The 23,856-nt window shown below is 46.1% G+C and overlaps 1 long non-coding RNA gene across 2 annotated transcripts in view; it reads left to right on the top strand.

Annotated features, from left to right (window-relative positions):
* The first annotated feature begins 1,302 nt into the window (after positions 1 to 1,302).
* LOC112543694 (uncharacterized) overlaps positions 1,303 to 23,856 on the top strand; it is a 47,510-nt gene continuing 24,956 nt past the window's right edge. For both annotated transcript variants that reach the window (XR_012902025.1, XR_012902026.1), the window contains exons 1-2: positions 1,303 to 1,405; positions 21,423 to 21,611. This is a non-coding gene — a long non-coding RNA (uncharacterized LOC112543694). The remainder of the gene's footprint in view (positions 1,406 to 21,422; positions 21,612 to 23,856) is intronic.

Raw genomic sequence — 23,856 nt, 5'->3', positions numbered from 1 at the left:
AGATGCCAATAATCATATAATGAACTGAAGGAAAATATTCAGCCATTCTGCAACTATTTCTAAATATTCTAGGCAGGCTAATCAGTTAAAAACCATACAAATAAATCTGGGATGGTAGTCTATGGAGACAAGTTGTCCTTAGACCTTTTTGGACCCAAGCATGCTGCACTATCCCATGGTGATACAAAGTGGAGGATCACAAGGAACAATCAGTCATGAAGTATCCACAGGAGCCATGGTGAATTTGCTGTTCCTCTCATTCAATTCCATCTGTTATGATAGATCCCGGGTCTATTTTGCTTGAATCTCATTTGTCCATTATCTCTGCAAAAATCACTGAAAACCCCAAAACATTGTCTTTGCTCTTTACTGCTCCTAAGTATCCTTATAAAATACATGGTTTAAAATTTCTTTCTTGGGTTTGTTTTTTGATATTATTAAATCTCAGATACTTAATCCTCCCTTCCCCTTTCTCTTGGAGCATTTCAGCAATAATTGGAGCAATGGAAGCAGCAGCCTAGAACTTGAACTGCTTTTTTCCCTGCCTTTCATTTGAGGGAGCAAAAGGGAGTGTCACTTTCAGACTCTTTTTAACTGGCATCTTTCACAGCATAAATGATTTTCTAAAATAAATTAATTGGATCCTCCCTATAGCAATGCTAAGCCTGACAGAAGCTGGAAATGAAATAAGTACTATGGTCAGCTGATTGCTAGTTAGAACATGCCACCCTTCCCTTCCTTGAACTATCTCATGCAATTGATGGTAGAGTCCTAGGTAAACTAGAATTTAGAGTACTGCTTCCCTTTAGATTAGTACAGTACTTCTTTAATGTAGGATTAATATCATTTTGCACGCCTAACTCATGCTATCTGGACAATCCAATTGCATCAGTGCTTGTAAGCTGAGGTTGTAGTGGGGGGAGTACAAAACCATCAGCAATCTGTTGACTCTGTTATAAAAATGTGACACTACTCTCAATGCTGTGATCAAAGGAAGTTGTTATCCTAAAACATTGTTTCTAACGGAGGCTTCTGAATTTCCCTAGAAATTCTATTAAAGTAGGAAACTTAAAGTGCAGAAGATGTTTGGCTTAGTGGCTAGGGCACTAACCTAGGGCTTGAGAGAAGTGGATTTAAGTCTCTCCTCTGCTTCAGGCTTCTTGTGCAGCTTTAGGTGAGTCCCTGCACCCAATTTTTGTGTTTGTAAAATGGGAATAATAGCACGTCCCAGCCTTACAGGGAAGTTGTGAGGATAAAAATAGCGCTGGGCTTGGCTATTTTGGGAGGAAGAGGAGGAGGAAGGGTAAATATAACTGCTAAGACTGATTTCCAGTGTCATGACAGTGCTCACCAAAAAAGAGCATTGCCACAGATTGAAACCAGAGGTATAGCAGTAGAAAAGTATGTAAGTAAAGATACTCCTTGCTTTCTTGAAATACTTGGTACCTGTTGCTTAAAATGAATGAGTTGATGGAAGCCATTTAAATCATACTGAAGTTGCTCTATCTTATTACAAAGGAGTGCGCATTTATAACTGGTTGAAACATTAACTTGGTCATCTGTTATGCCACCCTGTTTAGCTGAGTGTCATAAGCTTTTTGAATTCTAACTTGATGCTATTCCTTTTGATTGAAGAAGGTTTCACTAACTTTTACTAGCCAGGAATCTTATGGAAAGAATCAATATTTCAGTTTTTTTAAAAAACCCTAATTTTTTCAAGCATAGAAATGGACAGTAAGAAAAAGTAGATAATGTACATATGAGATTTTATTGCATAGTCCAAAAAAACCAAACTCTGCCCACTGACTTTCTCTTTCATTCAGCGTATAAGCTAGAAATCTTTCATTTCAACCACTCTATGTGATGTACATTTCGAATATGATTTACAAACTCTCAGACAGATGAGCCTCCAAGCATGAATATATTCCTATGTAAAATAGCTTGGAATATGGCTTGTATGACCAAAGGAAATGTTTCGTTTCATTTTGAGATTTATTTCTACTGATAATTCAAGTCTACTGTATCTGCTACATGATAGCAAACAAAATTCCAATTAATTTTAAAACTAATCATTTCATTCATGTATGAATATAAGAATAGCTGGCAAGGGGGGATCACAACCTTTTTGACATTTCCCTGTGAGGAAGAGATACAAGTTTAGCAAATACAATATGTCTAGAAGTACAGTATGCTCTCTAATTAGACTTTTAATAGGACTGTTCTGTCCAAGTAATTCTGAACAAACTACCTTCCCACGCTTTAATTGTTTACTACAAGTAAATCTATTATGTACATAATCTTTAGTACCAGTTTAACATCTCTAGACATAATTGCACTACTACCAGAAAAGAGGAATTAGAGTTTCCAAATGAAAAACATGCAGAGAATGCAACTGTAAACCACATCAAGTGTTCTCCGGGAGCTGTGAAACTCAAAGGAGTCTAATAAAACTCACAACCTTCTTGCTCTTGGTCACTCCTGAATATTTCCTATATCTATTGAACCAGCTGATTCCCATTTATTAGTCAGCTTTCCATACGCTGTGTGTCTCATTTCACAAATGGTGACCTTTTCAGTTCATTACTGGCATGCGTATGTGATGGGATGTTCTCCCCATATTGGCCCCAAAAATGCTGAATTAAGCCAAATAGGCTCAATCAGCAAGCTAGGCTGCAAATGGGGGAAATAGAGGCAGTTAATTTTAGAGGCAAGCTCACCTGTGAGGGACAGACAGCGTTTCTACAAACCCAGGAGTCTGGCAACAGGGTAAGAGAAGAGGCAGCAGGGAACTAGGCCGCAGTTACTTCCTGGGAGAAAGGAAACGTGGTTGGGCCTGCAGAGCCAAAGTAGCCTATGGTTGCTCTTTGGAAGGCTGACGAAGCCGCAAAGGCAGCAGTGCCTAGGAAGGAACAGATGAGGGCTGCTCTTAAAGGGTCCTTGAGCTGGAACTTGGAATAGAGGGTAGGCCTAAATTCCTCTACCAGCCACTGAGGTAGGGACACCATAAGGAAGATTGCCTGAGACTGTGGTATGGAGGGTCTTGATACCCATGCTCCAAGGAGGGAGTATCTTGAGAACTGAATCATAAAGAGGAAGCTGTTGTTTCTGGAATAAGAGAGGTAGCTGTAGGGAAAGGAAGAGAGTGATACAATGTGCAGCCATATGAAGGGGTGTCCGCTGTGAAGTGCTAGTACCCAGAGTGGGCAGGAGGAGCTACCATCATTCAGTGAGGAGAGCACTCTATCACAGACTGCAGTAAGCCTACTGACAGCCCCACATTTGCAGCTATAGATGACTGGCTTGCAGGTGTAGGAAAGTACTTGCACCATAGCAACATTATTATAAGAGAGAAATAAATAAACTGGGTCAGTTGCTTAAGCAATTGTTTGGCAAACAAAACAATTTATTTCCCAGCAGGGGTTGCTAGCAGGCTGTTAGATTAGTGGATATAATTTTTAAGACCTTACAGTGTGGTTTAGAACAGCAATCCAAAAACAACCTGTCATAGGGCAGCCTTGCTTGGGGCCTTGGAACACCCTTTTGTGGCAGGCCTTGGCAAAACAAATGCACCTTCCTCAGTTTCCCATCTCAGGCAAACCAGTGAAGGTATGTGCAAGGTTTATCCTGTAGCTCATCAGTGTGATTTATCACCAGAACATAGTTGCATGGTTCAAAAAAATCCATAAGTCTCGTATCAGTTTCTCATCCCAGTGCAAGGAGTGAAAGGAATTAAGGCATCTTGTACCTGCTGCTGCACTTACCACACAATGGTGACTTCAGTCACATCCAGGCTCTTTGTCAGTCCTCTCCTGTCCTGGTGCCAGGACAGCAACTCCAGCCCTTCCATTATACTAGGGTGCCACTGTGCTCTTTCCAGCAGGAATCCACACTCTCTCTTTGCTGGGGAACATCCATAGCCTCCACCTCTCTCCTGGCCTCTTACAATTTCCTCTGGGTCTAGCTTAGTTTTGCCCTGGAAGGTCAGCAGGTGAGCCCCTCTGCTAGGCCCTTGCCTTTAACCCTCTTTGATCCTCCACTGCTTTTGGGTTTGGAGCTAGTAAGCAACTTCCTCTGCAGCTGCTGGTTCTCCTGCTGCTGCTGCTGCTGCTTCACTACTTTCTAACTTGTTTGGAGACATTGATCAGCATACCCTCTTGCTGCTCCCCAGCCTGCAGCCTTGTCCAGGAAGAAAAATATTGCTTCTAGGACATTCTCCAGTTCTCGTCTGACTCTGACTGATCTAGACAGCTCTCATCTATCTCTTTTCTTGCTACTCCAGTCTGTTCTCTGACTCCCTGGAACTCCCTCACCAGTCTTTCCATGACCCTTTAGAGATACTTTTCTGGCCTCTTAACTAGCCAAATGGGAGCATTGCTGTTGGCAAAGGGGAACTGGGCTTACTCTATTTATAGGGAACAGTCACTTTTTGACATAGGTGCAGCACTATGGCGTTCTGTGCTTTAAATCCTCTTGTACCCTCAAGTGTTATGCTCCAAAACTAAATGAGAGACACTTCAGCAGAGGTTTGTTTCATGAGGCTGCATCGACAACCACATAATCATGGTGTTGAAAAGATTTATCCTCTGTATTTTCTGGCCTCTCCTCTCTCAAGATAGGTGAAGTAACAGGGTCCTGGTCTACACTAGGACTTTATTTAGAAATAATCCCCCCCCCCACAAGGTTGAATTTATAAGTAGTGCGTGCATGCTATCAAGCCCATTATTTTGAAACAACGGGTGGCAAAATTCGAAATACTCTTTTCAACAGGAGTAATGCTAATTCCAATATAGTTATTTTGAAAGAATGGTAGTGTGGATGCTCTGGTGCCGCTATTTTGAAATAACTACTCCCCAGAGTAATTCGAACTAATTACTCCGCAGTGCTTCTTGGGATTCTAAGTCTGAAGTAGCAAGTCCACATTAATGGAGACTGCTTTGGGTTAATTTTGAGGTTTTCCCGTAGTGTGGACACGCTAGTTTGAATTTGTTAAACTGGGAGTTATTAAATCAAATTTAGTAATTTTGAAATATTTTCCTAGTGTAGACATAGCCTGGGTGAAATTTCATCCATCAAAGTCTCATTTTCTTGTATTTGTGTCCTCAGCTGTTATGAAGTACAAACAAAAAGGCCTAAGGCTACGATGCTGTAAGGGCATCACGTAAGGGCATCGTGTATATACACACACACACTAACTCAATGAGAGATTGTTTGAATAAACATAGTGGCAGCATGATTTAGCATGAGAGCATGATTTAGTCACACTTCATACATACCCATAGGGTTCAGGTGGATTTGTACTTGGCACAGGGCCTCTGCTACAGCCCATACTACCATGGCTACACTAGTTCTTATATTTATGCTAGATCAATGAGAGCTGGTGTGACACTGTGTACATGAGCCAGTAATCACACTTTATCTCATGTAGATGTAGCCTAAATGCCAATGGGAAAGCAGAGAACCAGAGCCAATGGGAGCCGCGAGGCTCCATGACTATGGGCCTGTTAGGACACAAAGCAGTGTAGGCATGTTAGCGGCTTTTCCAATGCAGGTTCATGGCCCACTTTGAGAATCACTGCTTTATAACGTGGGGCTGAAGTCACTTGCAGGTTTAAACTAAAGTAATTGGTGCCTTCTCTGTAACATAAAGTCATTAAAACATCATTTGAGGATATCAATAACTCAGGTAGCGGTTATATTAGGGGTGGGCTATAATTTTTGGCAGGCGGCTACTCCAGGGTCAAGGGTTGCACTTTTCTATGGAGGAGGTGCGGGGTCTAGGATGGAGGCTGGGCACAGAAGGGTGCATGAGAAGGTACAGGGGTGCAGGAGACAGTATGAGGTCCAAGAGGGAGTTTGCGTAAAGGAGGGGGTTGTGACATGGGTCAGGGAATGGAGGAGTAGGGTTAGAGAGAGAGTATGGGTGCAGGAGAGGGTTTCTGGCCTGGGGGAGGGGCACTATAAGAGGGTGCAAAGTCTAGGAGAGAGCTGTGACCTGGGAGAAGAGGAAAAGGAGATACAGACTACAGAGGATGTGGGTGGTGACTTGGTGCAGGATCTGGGAGGGTATTTGGGTCTAGGAGAGGATTTTGGCTGTGGTGGAGGGGTGCAGGAGAGTGTATAGGGTCTGGAAGGGAGTTGTGACCTGGGGCAGGGAGGTGCAGAGGATTTGGATGGTTATTTGCGGGAGGGAGTTGGGATGTGGAAGGGTCTAGGGTTCCAGAGGCAGGCTCTGGCTGGTAGGAGCTTACCTAAGCCAGCAGCCCGGCAGCACCCCAAGGCAAGCTGGGCTCTCAGCTCTGGGAGGAGAAAGAGATTTGTGCTGCTCCCATCCCCCAAGTCAATCTCTTAGCTTCTATTGGCTGGTTGTTTCCAGCCAATAGGACCTGAAAGATTGGCTGGGGTCAGTTCCTATTGGCAGGTTGTTTCTTGCCAATAGGGGTACGTCTAAACTACATGCCTCCGTCGATGGAGGCATGTAGATTAGCCAGATCGGCAGAGGGAAATGAAGCCGAGATTAAAATAATCGCGGCTTCATTTACATTTAAATGGCTGCCCCGCTCTGCCGATCAGCTGTTTGTCGGCAGATCGGGGCAGTCTGGACGCGACGCGCCGACAAAGAAGCCTTTCTTGATCAGCACAGGTAAACCTGGTTTCACGAGGCATACCTGTGCCGATCAAGAAAGGCTTCTTTGTCGGCGCGTCGCGTCCAGACTGCCCCGATCTGCCGACAAACAGCTGATCGGCAGAGCGGGGCAGCCATTTAAATGTAAATGAAGCCGCGATTATTTTAATTGCGGCTTCATTTCCCTCTGCCGATCTGGCTAATCTACATGCCTCCGTCGACGGAGGCATGTAGTTTAGACGTACCCTAGGAGTTGAGAATTGGGCTGGGGGTGGGGAGATGCATGAAGCTTCCCCCACCCTTCAGAACAGAGAGTCGCATGGACTGCACTTTAAACTGTGCAGCTGCATGCCTGACAAGGTGGTCCATGGGCCAGATCTGGTGGCTTGGTGGGTTAGGTCCAGCCTCCAGGCTGTATTTTGCCCAGCCCTGGACTATATGGATATATCACAAGATAAGTGGTGAGGTTCTGTGGCCTACAATCGCCTGCAAAACTGGATTTCCATAGCTGGTTGGTTAAACTCCCCAGCAAAATAAACATGCTCACAGGAGACACGTCTACACAGCAGGACTAGAGCCGAAATAAGCTATGCAACTTGAGCTACATCAATTGCGTAGCTTATGTCAAAATAGCTTATTTCAGCTTTTCGTGCTGTCTTCACAGCAGGAAGTTGGAGAGAGCACTCTTCCTCCAATTTCCCTTAATCCTCATTAATGAGGGTTAAAGGAGTCAGAGTAATAAGACTTCCAACTTGATATTATTTTGACATTATGTCGAAATAACTGCTTGTAATGTAGATATGCACTGTGTTATTTCGGAACAATATCAGTTGTTCTACGATAACACTGCTGTGTAGATGTCCCCAGAGTGAAGAGATAGTGAGTGACTGGGATAAGAGGAAGGAAAGCCACAAGCGGCTATCTTAATCTCATGATAGCTGAGAGGTCTGAAAAGGAAGCCTGGAGGGTGGAAGAGAGGGAAACAGTTAATGTGTGTGCAGTTTTACAGTTGGGAGCTTTACAGATTAAAAAATTGATTGCAAACCCTGTGGAAAAATGTAACGTCCTTTGTTTAGATGGTTGATGCTTTTTATTGGTGCACAAAAGAAACTCCAACCTAGCTCATCAAAGTGACTATTTCCTTGGAATATTGATGAGTGTATGCAGGCTGAATATGTTGGGTTCTGGAAGAGGGATGAGAAGTAGTTTATCCTCCATGCTCCTTATCAGATCTCAATGGTAATCAATATGCTATTAAATTTTAAAATACTTGCTATTTTTATTACAGCACACTCAGTTTCGCTACATTATCTCTCAGACTAAAGTGTCAATAGCTCTGGATTTCTACTTCACTTGTTCCGTGGTCTTGTTTTGGGTATTTAAAAATAACATTTCAATCATTTTTAACTTTGTGAGTCGTGTTTGCCACCAAGCACTTACTAAACTCAAGAAGGGCTTTTGGTTTGTTTTTTTTAACCTGGTTTACAGCACACGTATCTGTAGCTGAAGTAGGCACAGCAGCTGATCATCATATATATAGTAACCCAATGTCTGTGAGTCTGTAACACTGAAATGATGGCTGTTCTCCCCGGGAGGGTGGAAGGGGGCTGTTGCCTGAAATGCTGGCTGTTCTCTCTGGGCGGCCCATGCTGCATGGGGAGTGCGGGGCCTAAATGGCTGCTTGAGCCGCTTGCTTCCCCGCGGCGGCCCAGCTGAGCGGTGCAGAAGTCAGCCGAGCGCCACGGCAGGAGGGGAAGAGGGGCGGCGGTGACCTACATGGCCAAGGGGCAGGGCCTGGCCATGTATGTCACCACCCTGCCCCTCCTTGCCTCCCGCCATGGCGCTTGGCTGACTTCTGCACCGCTCAGCCAGGCCACCATGGGGGAGCCTAAATGGATGCTTGCTCCCCTATGGCGGCCCGGCTGAGCAGCGCAGAAATCAGCCGAGCGCCATGGCAGGAGGCAAAGGGGGGGCGGAGCAGTGATGTGCGGTGTGACAGTGGCTCCAGGCCCTGCCCCCTGGCCGTGAACATCACCACCCCGCCCCCCCTTCGCCTCCCGCAGTGGCGCTCGGCAGACTTCTGTGCTGCTCAGCCAGGCTGCCGTGTGGGAGCAAGTGGTGCAAGCGACCGTTTGGGCTCTGTGGTCCCCCAAGTGAGAGGCAGGAGTGGGAGGAGAAGAGAAAGAGAGAGACAGAGAGAGAGGCAGGAAGCGGAGGAGAGCTGAGAGAGAGGGGGGAGGGAGGCAGTAGTAGGAGGAGGAGAGAGAGAGAAAGAGATGGAGCAAGAGACCAAAGGCTCAGGAGAGAAGACCGATGTGGAGGAGAGACCTGAAAATCCCATCTTATGACGGGCTAATTGGCTAGTTCATAAGAGTTATTATACAAATCTAAAAAATGCCAAAATCAGAATGAGTGATTATTTTTTGTGGAAGTCCAGAATTATAAATAGCTCCAGTACTAGGTACCTAAGTTTAAGGGAACCGTGTGACAATGCAATATTATTCTCTGGGTCAGACTTCGAGAGAGGCTTCCAAGACTATATTCTAAGGTTCTTATCCAGTTCTAAGTAAGGCAAAATGTTCAATGGCTTAGAGCTGCATTAGTCCCCATTCCAAGTAATGTTGCTGCAGGCTGACCTCACTAATCAGGAGGATGGCCATAACAATGAAGAAGGAGAGGTATGAAATTGCTGCTCAACATATGCACGATAGGATTTCAGAGGCCCTAAATCCTAGAATTACTTTGCAATGTAATTTTAATATCTATATTCAACCATTCACTCAACATGGAAATAGAAGACCAATATGGCTGAGACCCAATAATACAATTGAAGGACAGTGTGCTGCACAAAAATGGGATCATTTTGACAAAGAGTTTGCCCTAGTGTCCTTTCTCTTACAAACAGCTCCATGTATCACCACAGAGCAGAAGACCATTTTAGTAAGGTCCCATCCAATAGAGAAGCTGTTTTCAAGAGAAATGGGTAAGGATGAAGGTGTGGCACATCTTAAGGGATTTTAAGGAGGAAAAAGGAAAAATCTTAGGGCTAGAGCAACAAAGAGATTTAGGTGTCTAAATTAAATGTTTAGGAACCATTGAAATCTTCAGAACCCCATTCAGCTGCTGCCAACTGTGGAAACATCTGAAGTCCTTAGGCACCAAGTTTGTGTTGATAAAGTAATACAAATTCCTTGCAGTACACACATGCAAAGCTATTCCGGAAGGAATTCTTCAAAATAGATTATTTTGAAATAGCTCGTCTAAACTATAGGGAAGCCTCAAAATTAGTCTGAGGCAGGCTCTCTTAATGTGGATGTGCTACCTTGATTTAGAGCCCCATGAGGCAGTGGAGAGTAATTACTATGAATGGCCCTGGGGAGGAGCTATTTTGAAATAGCAGCAGTGGAGCGTCTACAGTACTGCTATTCTGAAACAGCTATTTCGGAATAGGAGTTATTCCTCGTGGAATGAGGTTTACAGAAGTCGGAATAAGCCATTTTCTATTTCAAATTAATTTCAAAGTAACAGAATGTGTAGACGCTAGCATCATTATTTCGGAATAATGGCTGTGATTCCAAAATAACGCTGCTGTGAAGACGCACCCTAAGCTGCTTGGTGTTTAAGTTCTGGAGGGATTCTCAAACTAGGCAGTCCGCTTCCAATCTTGCCTGCTGGTCTTAGTCAGGAAAGCATTCTCTGAGCACATCAAGCTCTCACAAAAAAGTGGTTGTGGTCTACAATAGTGCAGTGGAAAATCTGGGAGAGCCCCCAGAAATGTAGATTGACTGACTTCATCCCTCATGTAGATAGTGGTAGATCAAAAGAAGAATTTTTCTATTGACCTACCTATCACCTCTTTGGGAGCTGGATCATCTATGCTGATGGAAGAACCTCTCCCCTGTGTGTTGGGCATGTCTACACTAAAGAGGAGCTGCTGAAGCAGAGCAGCTGTGCAATGTAACATATGAAGCCTAAAAATCCTTAGATCATAGAATTACAGGTTTGGAAGAGACCTCAGAGATCACTGATTCCAACCCCTTGCTAAAAGCAAGACCAATCCCAACTAAATCATCCCAGCCAGGGCTTTGTCAAGCCTGGACTTAGAAACCTCTAGGGATGGAGATTTCATCACCTCCCTAGGTAATTTATTCCAGTGCTTCACCACCCTCCTACTGAAATAGATTTTCCCATTATCGAAACTAGACCTCCCACAATACAACTTGAGACCATTGCTCCTGGTTCTGCCACCTCTCACCACTGAGAACAGTCTCTCTCCAACCTCTTTGGAACCCCCTTTCAGGTAGCTGAAAGCTGCTATCAAATCCCTCCTCATTCATCTCTTCTGTAGACTAAATAAGTCTTTCCCCTCAGTCTTTTCCCATAAGTCATGTGCTCCAGTCCCCTAATCATTTACGTTGACCTCCACTGGACTTTCTCAAAGGGATGTGGACACATTACTGTAATAGGTGGGAGGGAGCCCAGAACTGGACACAGTACTTCAGATGTGACCTCACCAGTCCCAAATAAAGGGGAATAATCACTTACCTAGATCTGCTGGCAATGCTCCTTCTAATGCACCCTAATATGCCTTTAGCCTTCTTGGTTACGAGGGCACATGGTTAACTCATGACTAACTCTTCCTATGCACTGTATAGAGAGCCTGGACATCTACAAATTAAATAATGCAATGCAATGCCAATGAGTATTGCAATGCCAAAGTCCATTTGTGGATCTAGTCCATAGTGAACAATAAATAATAAACTGTTCAAGTGCTGGGAAGAGCATGAAGGTATTTCTAAGTGAGTGAACTCTAGAGGTGTTCAGATCCAAGGTTCTAGTTCAGTCCCATGTCCATTCAGTACCAGCACTTGTAGTTAGGACACACACAAGACAATGCATTTAAACATTTATTAGATTTGTTTGAGGAAAACCCACCTCTGCAAGATCCCGCTCTCTCTCCAGGATTGAATCTTTCTCTATTCTGTTTACTTCTGCCTGAGTCCCAGAAGTCCTGGGAGCTGTAATGCTGCTCTAATACATGAGCTGCCATGATGACAGCAGGGAGAAGAGTGGGAGCTGGGGAGTCAGAATATGACTGCCTAAGGAATGTGAAGTTCATTTGCAGGACCAGCCTTGCATGTGGGTACACCAAAGCCAGGATTTGGACCCATAAGAGCTCAGTTAAGCTTTGAGTACCAGGGTACTCAGGAGACACCTAAGCAAGGGAGTCAACTGACTTGCCAGTCCCATAGGCAAGGGGTGCGTGTGTGTATGTAGCTGACTTTGCACTCCTGGAAGGCGCAGGGCTGGAGGTAGGCAGCCCTCAACACTGCCCAGATCATGATGTGTCAGCACACATACCCCCTCATGATCTGGAGCATGCTGTGTCAGCACCCGCCTTGCAGCCCTCAGTGCCGAGCAGCGCATGCCGTGTCAGGCTCCCTTCCCTGCCCCGCAGCCCTCAGCACCACCCAGAGCATGCCGTGCCAGCCCTCCCCAAGCCCTCGGTGCCGCAAGGAGAGTGCAGTGTCAGCACAACCCCCCAGCCCTCAGCTGTGTCTGGAGGGAACCACATGATGATTTCAATGGCCCAGGGCTCTGGACACCGCTGCTGCTGCAGTAGCAGCATCAGTGTCTGGGAGCCCCAGGCCCTTTTGGATTGCCAGGCCCTGGGGCAACTGCCCTTGGTGTCCTCCCCCATCCCCCCATCAACAGGCCTAATTCAGCAAAGCCATATAATCATGTGCTTAACTTCAGGTTCCCAAATAAGCCAATCTCTATTCAGCAAAGCACTTAAGCATGTGTTTATGTCTCATTGATGTTAGTGGGACGTAAGCACATAATTAAAGCTAAACATGTGCTTAAAGAGTTTTGCTGAATTGAGGTCTTAGGAAGCTTATTTTCTCCTGTAAGACATACAGATATCATTCCATTTCATTTCTAGGGAGTCTCCATCCCTAGAGGTGTTTAAGTCTCGGCTTGACAAAGCCCTGGCCAGGTTGATTTAGATGGGATTGGTCCTGCCTAGAGCGGAGGGCTGGACTTGACGACCTTCTGAGGTCTCTTCCAGTTCTATGATTCTATGATAAGGGGATGGTTGGATGAAATAACATGATCTTGGTAACTAATTGACCATTCATTATAGGGAACTTTCTGGGTGTCTGGCTGGTGAGTCTTACCCACATGCTCAGGGTTTAGCTGATCCCCATATTTGGGGTCAGGAAGGAATTTTCCTCCAGGGTAGATTGGCAGAGGCCCTGGAGGTTTTTCGCCTTCCTCTGTAGCATTGGGCACAGATCACAGCTGAAGGACTCTCTGCATGTTGGGGCCTTCAAAGTATTTGAAGGCTTCAATATCTGAGACATAGGTGAGAGGATTATTCTAAGAGGGGTGGGCGAGATTCTGTGGCCTGCACTGTGCAGGGGGTCAGACTAGATGATCATAATGGTCCCTTCTGACCTTAAAGTCTATGAGTCTATGAGTCTATTCCATTCACACATATTCTTATATTTTGTTGTCAGGAAACATGTAGGGGTAGCTCCTTAGCTGATAAGTTCATTCCCATAGCTCCATCTAGCCCCTAATCTTTCTAGGTTTAACAAAAAGCAGAGACATTTTAGTGATGCTCAGTTAATTTGGGGTTTATGGGAGAAGAAAAACAATTGAGGGAAAAATTATTACTGGTTCACTGCACATAGAGCAATCTTTGCATTTGTAATGACATCCTTAATAGTGCTGTACATGAAAAACTACTTAATGATTTGTGTAGTTCAGTTAACCTTTTAGCACTAAAGATTGCCCCTTTCCGGTTTTCATTTAAGAATAGGATCATTATTTCTCTGTTCTCTTGATTTTTCATCTGCACTTGATTTTTCTCCTCCACCCAGCCCCAACTCCCCACTCATCTAACAAACATTGCTCTTGTATCATGAAAACCCAAAGCACCTTAATGCCTCTATGACTCATGTAATATGATATCAGATACTAGGGGTAAGTCTAGACTACAGGCTTTTGTCAACAGAGGCTTTGTCAACAGATACTGTCGATAAAGCCTCTGTCGACAAAGAGCGTCCAGACTGGCAGACGCTTTGTCGACAAAAGAAGACACCTGGAAGAGCAGGTGCAGCCTTGAAGTCCAGGCACTGCTACATGCTCTTTGCAGAGACACATTCTTAAAGGGATCCTCCTGGACAGCCGTTGCTCTGCTCCTGCTTCTGGCTTGCCTACCTCCTAGAGGGAAAGCAAAGCTGCTGCAATTTTTTTCTCTGGTTGCCCTGCTTCCTCGGACACCACAGCAGTTTATTTTCATGTTTGGTTTTTTGCTTTGCACTGTGTTTTTGTCCATGGAGCCTGAGCTGCCCCTGGGCAGGCGATGGCCCCATACTGTGATGATAGAAGTTCTGCTGCATCTTCATGAGAGCATCCTGACGTTTGCGGCAGAGCTGGATTCAGAGCCCAGCTTTGAGCCTCTCACTCAGGCTGCAGCCCTACTCCCCTTGCCCCCAAACTTATTCCTGGAGAAGCGAATTTGGAGGCTGGACACCAATTCGGACTGGTGGGACCGGCTTGTTATGAAGCAGTAGGACGACGACCAGTGGCTCCAAAACTTCCGGATGCAGAAATCCACCTTCCAGGAGCTCTGTGCCTGGCTTGCCCCTGCCCTGCAATGCCAGGACACCCGCTTGCGGGCCACCACCCCCCTGGAGAAGTGCGTCGCTATTGCTCTGTGGAAAATGGCCATTCCCAACAGCTACCGCTCTATGGGACATCAGTTCGGCATGAGGAGGTCTACTATTGGGGCCGTCTTGATGGAGGTAAGTCACTGTCAGGGGACAGTCCATTGGTGTGGGGGCAGGTGGATAAGGGGAATGGTGAAGACCGGGCACAGGAAATAGGGGATGGGTTGGGAGTGGTAGAAGCCTGCCTGGCCTCACCCTGAGGTAGTCAGGCTGGGCACACGATGCTCGCATATTCTGGAACTCATACCTGTATGCCAGGCTGCAGGCTGATGCATTTTTCTCAGAGAGGAACTATGCGGTCGGGTATGTGCAGATGCCTACGTGCAACATGGCTGACGCAGAGTACCCCCTTATGCCCTGCCTCATGAAGCCCTATACTGGCCACCTGGATGCAAGCAGGGAACTCTTTAACTTCCACCTGAATTGGGCTCGCTTCCAGGTGGAGTGCACCTCTGGCAGTCTGAAGGGCAGATTTAGATGCCTGTTCACTCGGCTGGACATGGGGGAACACAACATCCCTGATGCGGTTGCAGCATGCTGTGTGCTGCACAACCTAGTGGAGAGGAAAGGGGAGGCCTCCCTCCCTGCATGGGGGACACGGGCTGATGTGGACAGGAGGCACTTTGAGCAGCCCCGGACAGCTGCCATCTGGCAAGCCCACCAGCTGGGCTTGCACATCTGAGACGCCCTGAGGGAGCAATTCTCCCAAGGAGGCCGATGATTTTCCCCAGGGCCTTCCAAATGTGGGATTGCCCCATGTACCCGGTGCCTTCCTCCCCAGAACCTCTCCTGGCCTCACATTCACACATTGTACTCATTCATTACACACTGAGAACAGAGACAGGTGTTGGTGAAAAAATGTTTACAGTTTATTTCACTGTTGGTTTTTTGAAAACTAAAATAATCTTTTGTTCAGAAAAATAAAGTGTTTGTAAATAAAGTAAAGTGCTTCCTTCAGTGACTCTCACAGGTGGGAAGGGGGAATGTCCACCTGGTGCGGGGGAGGGAGGCTCAGGGCTGAGGGTGCTGCCTTGATGAGGAGCCCCTAGCACTTTGGCTGCAGAAGCCTTCTCGCACATGGCCGCGCAGGCGGGCTGGGTCAGTAGGGGGCTGGGCAGGAAGTGGGGCAGTACCTGGGTCTGGGATGGCAGGGGTTGCGGGAGCAGGGACTGGAGGAGGAAAGGGGCTGGGGGTGCGGGAGGCAGGCTGAGCAGGAGGAGCAGAACCAGGCACAGGACTGGGGAAGGCCATGGCCTCCCGGATAGCAGCACAAAAATCAGTGCGTTGCTGGGAAAATTCCTCCAGCAAGCGCCTGCGCCACTCTGCCTTTGCCTCCATCCTCCTGTATCCTGTAAATGTGTCCTGTATCCCTTGTGGGACCGAGATGTGCTGGTGCACCAGGTCCAAGTATGTGCACCAGTGCTGATGGGTTCCCTGCAGCCGTCTGGGTAGTGAGGCAGGTGTGGCACCCCCGTCCTGGTCAGCTGGTCCAGTTGTGGCGGACAAGAGGGAAAAGTCGTCAGTCATGCATGCTCACACTTTCCTTGAGAAGACATGCCCTCCTTCTTCTCAGCAGTCAGTGCCAGTCCTAGGGTCAGAGGATGGTCATGTGCGTCTCAGTAAGTCCCTGGAGCTCAGAAGGTGTGCAGGCCACCATGCTGCCCCTCCCTCCCCCAACACACACCCCATGGCCGAGCAGCACAGACAAGTGTCAGGCCACAGTTGGGCTTACCACAGATTGCTGAGAGTCCTGAAGCTTTCTGGCAATCCCAGTGTCCCCAACCCATGGCTGCATCTGGTATCACTGCCTGCAGGAGCAGGTGGTGCCTAATAGCCATGTGGGTGCAGGGGTAGGATGGCCCTCCCTGAGGGCGGCCAGGGGTGTGCCCTTCCCCTCAGGCTGTGATCAGCATGACATGTCACAGCATGGCACCATCCACTTTGCTCCTGCCTGCCCTGCCCTGTGTGTGTTGGATCCTCACAGCACTCACCTGACGTTCCCTACCTGGGGTCTGAAGTTGTCTGGGAGGCCTCCTGAGTGTGGGCGTCTGGCTCCTAGGTACTCCTGGTGCTTTCTTCCTCCTCCTCCTCCTCTTGGTGCTCCTGGTCATCTGCCTGGAGTTGTGGCCACTGCTGCACAGGAGTCTCTAAGCCAGACTCCACAAGCCTCTCGGGAGGCAGGGGTTCCCCTGCCCCCAGGATCCGGTCCAGGTCCTTGCAGTAAGCACAGTAGTGTGCTGTTTCCCCAGAGCAGGAGCTGCGCTCACAGGCCCTGACATATCCCTGCCACAGCTCCTTCACCTTGGCTCTGACCTGGGGTACGGTGCGGGGGCGGTGGCCCTGCCTTGCCAGGCCATCAGCCATTCTGCTGTAAATGACCGTGTTCCTGCGCCTGGTCTGTGGGAGCTGAGGAGCCTTCTCCTCAGACCACAGCTCCAAGAGGGCTTTGATCTCGGGCCCAGACCAGGAGGGTGCCTGGTGTTTGGTGCCCCTGGCTTCCTGGGGGGATGTGTCCCTGGAAGGCCCAGGGGTATTTGGGGGGGGGGGGGGGGAGGGCTTGTCCCTGGGACATGGCTCCGAGTTTCCTGACCTGACAGAGCTACGTGGTCTCAGGGTCCTGGCTGTAGCTGGCTTGCTACCAGAATGGTAATTCTGGGTGCCTGTGCCTTTTAAAAATGGCTGCAGGCATGAACAATAGAGTTGAAAGCTGTGGCAGGAGTGTCCACCAAGGCTTCTTCCTGGAGGCCTTTATTGTCAACATAAATTCTCCCCTGCATCCACACTTACCTTTTGTCAACATAACTCTATCCACAAAGGTGTTATTCCTCATAGAATGAGGTTTACCACCGTCGACAAAACTGCCGCGTTCTGTCGACTTACAGTCAACATATCACGGCGGCAGTGTAGACACAGGTGTAGTTTTGTCGACAAAAGGCTACTTTTGTTGACAAAACCCTGTAGTCTAGACACACCCTAGGACATCACATTATCATGAGGAACTAGAAACTGTGAAAAGTACTTGTGATTAAATGGATTCCAAAAGTGATTGTTAAATCTGCTGGTGGTTGGCAGTTTGCTGCAGTAGCTTGAACTATATAGGTACAGTTGCATGTCATGTTTACTATTATTTGTTCAGTGCTGAATTAATAAGATGTTCAGAACATTTGTGCAAATATGCTAGCATCTTTGATTTACTTATGTAGTTATATGTTTCCTTAATTGCATCTAATCACCTTGCTTAGAATAGCATTTAAATTTGTTAGATTGATGGTTTTCTAATTTTAATAGATAAAAGCAAATTATTTTAGGTGGATTTCTACAAACCATTTTCTCAGAGCTATTGAAAGAAATGCAACTACAGTTTACTGAAAAGTTATTTTATCATGTCATAGGTAGCAAAATAATAGGGTATATAATAAGCACAACTTTTATATATAAAAGTAAAGCCTTTTGAAGGTCCAATCCCCTTCTAGTCAAGTCAGTGGCAAAAATCCCATTGATTTCTGTGGAAATAGCATTACACCATAAGAGAACACATAGAGTACACTGGCAGCTTCTTGTGCAAGAACAGCTGTTCTTGCGCAAAAACTTGCCTGCTGTCTACACTGCACACGTGTTCTTGCACAAGTAAATTTACAGTACAGTGTCAGAAAACAGGGCTTCTTCCGGAAGAGTTATTCTTCTCCCCATGAGGAATAAGCCTTCTTGTGCAAGAGCTCTTCCACAAGAGGGCAGTGTAGACAGGCAACATGAATTTCTTGCGCAAGAAGCCCCTATTGTTAAAATGGCCATCAGAGCTTTCTTGCGCAATAGCGCGTCCACACTGAAAAAGCACATGGCAGTGTAGACGCTCTCTTGTGGAAGATTTTTTGCACAAGAACTCTTCCGCAAAAGAGTTCTTGTGCAAGAAGTTGCCAGTGTAGACGTAGCCAGATTGTGTACGCCACGGGCACATCTACACTATACAATTTAGTGGATATAACACAGACCTGCTAGACTGAACTCAAAGAGCTCCCCGTTGGCACTGGTACTCCTACTTCTCACAAGGAGTAAGGGAACCTGATGGAAGTGTTTGCTCCCTTTGTCTTCCCCCTGTGTGGATGGCATGGAAATGCGGTGTAAGATACGTTGACATTGATTTACATAACTGGAGTTGCGTATATAGTGTAGACCAGGCCTATGGGTTCTATCCTGCAAAATGCTGACTATCTCATGTACAGCATTCAGTGCCTTCAACCTCCATTTAAGTTAATGGGCACAGGCATTATTATTTGCTTACATAGGATGAATTCAGTGAAGCAGGATCAGATTCTTGTATAGCATTCCCATAAATAAGATGCAACAGAATTGCTCCTTACAAAAGTAAAAGTGCCCAGTTTAACAGTGTATTCTTAGAAATAATCATTTCTATGGAGACTCCTCTTTGACTATTTAATACTGCACTTTTGAAATTTCTGACCATTGCTCCCATTGGTGTCTTTCTGGTACAATTAATTAAACATGGACTTGAGTCCAAAGCTGCTAGAGTAGCTTCAAAGTGGAGACAAGCTCTATAGACAGCAGCTAGAGTATTGGATTTGGCTTGGGGTTCACAAAGACAATTATTTTCTTTGAAGAGAGGGCACTTTTCCATTTTCATACCAGGAATTAATGAACTACAGAGAAAACAACACTTTATTTACTGATTATTAGTGATGGGAAAACAAAGTCCAACTATTAAGCATCTGGTCAGATATAGTAAATGGTAGTAGCAAGAACAAATGATAATGCCATATATTAAGACTGCTAATATTAATTTCGATTGAGTAGCGTTGTGGTATTCTAATAAATATGCATATTAAAATATATGCCTAGATCTTTGTGAGTTCAAGTTTCACCTACATGTGTGTATCCTCCACTAAATCACAGATCCAGATCAGAATAGTTGCATCTCTAAGGGTAAGTCTACACTAGCCCCCTAGTTCGAACTAAGGAGGCTAATGAGGGCGACCGAAATTGCAAATGAAGTGCGGGATTTAAACATCCCGCGCTTCATTAGCATGTTCCCGGGTGGTCGCCATTTTGGAAACTGACTAGCCCAGAATAACTGCCTGTGTCTACACACGGCAGTGAAATGGGAGTTCAAAGTAAACCCTTAACTCGAATTAGCTGTTTCTCCTCATGGAATGAGGTTGCTGCAACCCCAGGCCAAAGAGGCCCTACAAAAATATCCAGACTTTTGGCAGTCCAGAGATCTTTTTTGTGGGGTGCCCCTTTGCCAGGGACCCTGTCTCCAGCCTCTAAAGCCCCCTTCTTAACCTGGTCCTGTACACATCACAACATCACCATCACAAATTGTGTTAATTGGTATCCTTGCTAGCTGTGTCAGCTGAAAGAAGAGCAACATGACATTAAAGGGCATGTCTACATTAGGAAATTATTTCAAAATAAATTATTTTGAAATAGTAACTCCTGAAATAACTATTTCAAAATAGCATGTCCACACTATAGGGAAGCCTTGAAATTAGTCTGAGGTAGGCTTGCCTATAATGTGGATATGCTACCTTGACTTAGAGCACTGGGGAGTAATTACTTTGAATAACTCTGGGGAGTAGTTATTTCGAAATAGCAGCAGTGGCAAGTCCATACTACTGCTATTTAGAAATAACTATTTTGAAATAAGCATCATTCCTTGTGGAAAGCAGGAGTTATTATTTGGAAATAATCAGCCCCTTATTACAAAATATATAGTAGCCCAATGTCTGAGAGTCTATAACGCTGAAATGCTGACTGTTCCCTCTGGGCAATGCTGTTGCCTGAAATGCTGGCTGTTCCCTGTGGGTGGCGCTGTTGCTGAAATGCTGGCTGTCCCTCTGGGCGGCGCTGTTGCCTTAGTCACATCATTTGCCTTCCTCTGTGGCGCTCGGCTGACTTCTGCACTGCTCAGCCGGGCCGCTGCGGGGGAGCAAGAGGCACAAGTGGCTGTTTGGGCCCCATGCTTCCCATGCAGCACACTCCCCCTCAGCGGCCTGGCTGAGTGATGCAGAAGTCAGCTAAGCGCCACGGCAGGAGGCGAAGGGGGGCAGGGCGGTGTCGTGCGGCATGACAGTGGCTTCAGGCCGTTTGGGCTCTGCAGTCCCCCAAGTGAGAGGCAGGAGGGGAGAAGAGGAAGAAAGAGACAGAGAGAGAGACAGGAGGCAGAGGAGAGCTGAAAGGGGTGGGGAGGCAGTAGAAGGAGGAGAGAGAGAGACAGAGGCCGTGTCCAGACTCAGGGTTTTTTTCGGGAAAAGTAGCTTTTTCCCGAAAAAACTTCCCCTGCGTCCAGACTCAAGCCGCGTTCTTTCGAAATTATTTCGAAAGAACGCGGCTTTTCTTTCGATGGCGGTAAACCTCGTTTCACGAGGAAGAACACCTTCTTTCGAAAGTTCCTCTTTCGAAAGAAGGCGTTCTTCAATGTAAAGAGGCCGTCTTCGAAAGAGAGCATCCAGACTCGCTGGGTGCTCTCTTTCGAAAAAGCGGATTTCTCTTTCGAAAGATCCGCCTGCAGTCTAGACGCGATCTTTTGAAAGAGGCTCTTTCGAAAGATGCTTTCGAAAGAGCCTCTTTCGAAAGAAGCCTGCAGTCTAGACCTAGCCAGAGAGAGACAGAGCGAGAGACTGGAGGCTCAGGAGAGAAGACCGACGTGGAGGAGAGACCTGAACATCCTGTCTTATGATGGGCTAATTGGCTAGTTACAAAATAATGGGCTTGGTTGTTTTGAAATAAGGGAGGTTATTTCAAAATAACTTCCTAGTGTTGATCAGAGTAAAGTGAGCGACAGTATCTTCTGAGCCCTAGAAGGGTCCCTTAGATCAAGATTGAAGCATAGACTGGGGAAGCTTACCCTGAGCCATCCAAACTGCACACATTTTGTAGACTGAGCAAATGCCATTCTTCAAGATGTCAGTGGAACATTGCTCATGAGAACAACATTCCTCTTTTTTTTTTTTTTAAAAAAAAAAAAGGGAAAGCCTCCAATAACTAACAAGGGGTAATACAGTTTGGAATTCTAACCGCGCACTACTTTTGTTTGCATATTTCAGAGTTGTCAGTAATAGCAGCTATTCACAAACAGAACAAGAATCACGTGCATGGGTAAAACAAGGCCTGCATCATAGACTGCCAATGGAAATACACACCACTCAGGCAACTACAGAAAAAATGTACAGATTTCTTGCACTATGGAAATAAGAGAATTATCAGTTGGGAGATGGAAAAAGTCCCTGCCAAAGGTACTACTTCTGAATAATTATGTGTTTAATATAATTAATCATGTTTATTAGTGTAGTGCCTAAGCCTGAGCCTAGAATGGATTAGGGACTGTAGACACACAGGGTAGAAGGCACTTCCTCCCTGGAATTGTTTACAAGCTACTCAGGGAGGAAAGAAAGACAGAACACATAAACCGAGTGCACAATGTGATGGTGTCAAATGGTATAATAATTCCCTGGTTTTTTAAATATATTTTATTGGTGGGTTTAGTTAGGCTGGATTGGCTAAATGGAAAGAAAAGGGCTGAGAGGATAGATGTGGACCTTGATGTGAGGAGCCCTTCTCTAGGGCTGAGGGGGATAGATGTAAAGCTGACCTGAAGAGACAGGGTTGGAGCAAACAGTCAATAGCCCAGGGCAACGAGATTCCAGTCAGAACTGTAGAAGACGCGCTATACGTCTGGAGGTTCCTGCTTCAGTTGCTTCTGCTCCTACTGGTTGGAGTATGTGACTTCTGGCCCTTAGCTGCACTTGTCCAACAGAGCCATATAGGGACAGGGTGTGGGGAGGTGTCTCCTACACAGTTCTGGGTGATGGGGCCACAACTGGGCCCCATTTTACCTGCCCCTCGCCCAGTGCAGTAGGATATGCTTTGACTATTTATAGTGTGGTAGGATTCAGGCCCCCACCACAGCCCCATAGCACAAAGTCCTGTACTGAACACTACCGAAGAGAGAGTTTCTGCCCCAGAGGACTCTCAAGCTGTGTGTCTGACAGGATACAACAGATGGAAGAAACAAGCTGGGTGAGAAAGGGAATTCATAAAACAGTTAGCAAAAGTCCCAGTGCTGCCACTTGCATATTCCAATGCCAGATGGGAGTGAGGCATAGCTATTGCAACAGAAGATATTCATCTTGGGATTCATGTAAGTGCTGCAGCTGGGATTTGCTCCCTTCACTTCTCCCATCTGCCCACTCCCATAAAAAAACCCAATGCAGTATGCCAGGCCCCATGAGGGTTCATTGTCCTGCACTTCCATTGTTCAAGCAAACCTGTATCACATAGTTATGCATTTTATTTCAGCTCTTATGACTCTTAAATAAATATGATGGAAGGAATGTAGGACAAGCTTTTGTTATGCTGCATTAGTAAGTAACAACAATATCAAGCATTAAGGCAGGCAGCACTACTATTCAGTTCCCCAAGGGGATTTTTTTTCCTCTACTATAATTTGAAGAGGAGAAGACTGTGATTTCTCTCAAGTGCAGGTTGCAGAGCTGCAAATGTTTTAGCAAATGTTATTTTTGGAAGTTAGTATGAGGGTGATAATATAATTAGTAACGGTGGGAAATGCCATCATTGACAGAGAAAAATGAGAAGCCCTCCCATCTGGCAGGGGAAGGAGTCTGCTGGGGAAAGCCTTGTGCTATGTGATCTTGTCAATCAAGTTGTGTCACCCAAGATCTCAAATACCTCATAAGATGAAAAATGATCCACAAGTGTGGCAGAGTGACTGCCCTTCTAATTGTGGTCGGGACATGTCCTCATGGGGACACCCAGGAAAGCTAAACCAGATTAACTAAAGGTTTGAATTTAAGGCAGATTAAACTGGGGGAGGGGAAAGAGCACTGTTGGGAATAATTCTTGGACACACTGGGTGCAGGTGAAAACAAGCAGAGGATTTATTGAACACACAGCGCTAGTGGAGTGTGGGGTTAGCCCGGAGAGCACTAACTTAACCAAAACATACATTAGATTATATAGGTAGCAGATGGACGGAGGAGAAGTGATTTGATAGGTCTAGCAGCGGAAGTGAGATATGCGCATAAGCCAATGGTCTCCGACAGTTGCACAGCATCTTCGCCCATTGCCAATTAAACATGTTATCACTAATACAGGTAGTTATTCCTAACAAGCTAAATGAGCCAACATAAACAAAGGCATGTGGGTGGTCATTTTGTCTGCCGAAAATATACTGCATCTCCTGCGGGGGTGGTATTGCCTTGGCGCGATCTTTGGGATCCAAGCTTATTTTCTAGGAACAAAGCAGACAATGAAAAACAATCCTGCGTGGTTGTTTGGTTGTTTGGTACTGGTCTTATCAAAGTGAGGCCCTTTTGGAATGTGGTTGCCAGAGGAACCAGGGTCACGGTAACTGTTGAACTGTAGGCTTCTCAGGCTTGGCCTGATACTTTCAGATTTGAGTTTGTCAGTTCTCAGCAAGATACCATGGGCTGCCTCAATTTACCCTACAAGCACTCTCTT

This window comes from Pelodiscus sinensis, chromosome 2, assembly GCF_049634645.1.
Source record: "Pelodiscus sinensis isolate JC-2024 chromosome 2, ASM4963464v1, whole genome shotgun sequence".
NCBI classification, from domain to species: Eukaryota; Metazoa; Chordata; order Testudines; family Trionychidae; genus Pelodiscus; species Pelodiscus sinensis.
Note: the sequence above shows the minus strand (reverse complement) of the source record. Positions and strands in the feature narration are given on the sequence as shown.